Source organism: Drosophila elegans, unplaced genomic scaffold (genome assembly GCF_018152505.1).
Source record: "Drosophila elegans isolate 14027-0461.03 unplaced genomic scaffold, ASM1815250v1 contig_208, whole genome shotgun sequence".
Classification (NCBI taxonomy): domain Eukaryota; kingdom Metazoa; phylum Arthropoda; class Insecta; order Diptera; family Drosophilidae; genus Drosophila; species Drosophila elegans.
The window spans coordinates 7,268,706-7,269,591 of record NW_024545578.1 but is presented as its reverse complement, the minus strand read 5'-3'; the positions used below and the strand labels follow the sequence as shown (position 1 = coordinate 7,269,591).

The following is an 886-nucleotide window of genomic DNA, read 5'->3' as shown; positions in this document are numbered from 1 at the left end:
GGCGGTAGCCACTTTATGATTGCAATTGTTGTTCTAGCTGCGGTTGCTGTGGTTAGTTTTTAATAGGCGCTTTTTAGCACGAAACACCCTGTGCTTTATGGTTCTTGCGAAGACATGATGGTTAAGCATTCCCAAAATGCATGCAAAATTAGAACCTCAGGCATATGTTGGAGGACTTTATAATTCCTGCTTAGGAAATTCTGATCACTCGAGCCTCGGTGGCGCAGTTGGCAGCGCGTAAGTCTCATAATCTTAAGGTCGTGAGTTCGAGCCTCACCCGGGGCATGTACAATTTTTTCTTTTTATTTTGTTTTGTTTTCATTAAAAATTAATTTAAAATGTAATTAAATATATTATGTGTATCAAAATAATATTTATGAAGCATTAAATGTAAAGGATGTAGACGGAAAAGTAACTTAGCTTGGTAGGGTCATAACTAAATAAGTACCCATAATTTTGAGCTTTAATTTTAAGTTTTCTAAAAACTGAAACCTTAAAAATTATTTTTAATTTATTAAATACTTTAATTTAACAAAAAATTAGTTAAGCTTAAGCCATAGGCAGCCCAAGAGCAACACAAAGTCGGTTGAGGTCAACATCCATTATGTTTTGCCCTCATTAAATCTGTAAACCGCAGAAATACCACATCTACAAAAACCGCAACGAAGACAGCAAAAACTTGGCTAACATCGTTATGAAGATTATGACGTTATTCACATTATGCATAAATCTTTAGGGAAAACCAAAAACTACAGCAACAACAACAGCAACAAACCCAGTAATAGCAATTAAGTTAACTAGCAAAAATAACAGTGTTGAGTCCCACAGAGATATGTAAGAATTACTCGATTTAAGAGAGAAGCAATCGGAAATTCATGGGGGAACA

At 34.9% G+C, this 886-nt stretch overlaps 1 non-coding gene across 1 annotated transcript; it reads left to right on the top strand.

Moving 5' to 3' along the window:
• The first annotated feature begins 212 nt into the window (after positions 1 to 212).
• On the top strand, positions 213 to 285 carry Trnam-cau. Its single transcript has one exon. It is a non-coding gene; the product is annotated as a tRNA-Met (tRNA).
• The last annotated feature ends 601 nt before the right edge of the window (positions 286 to 886 follow it).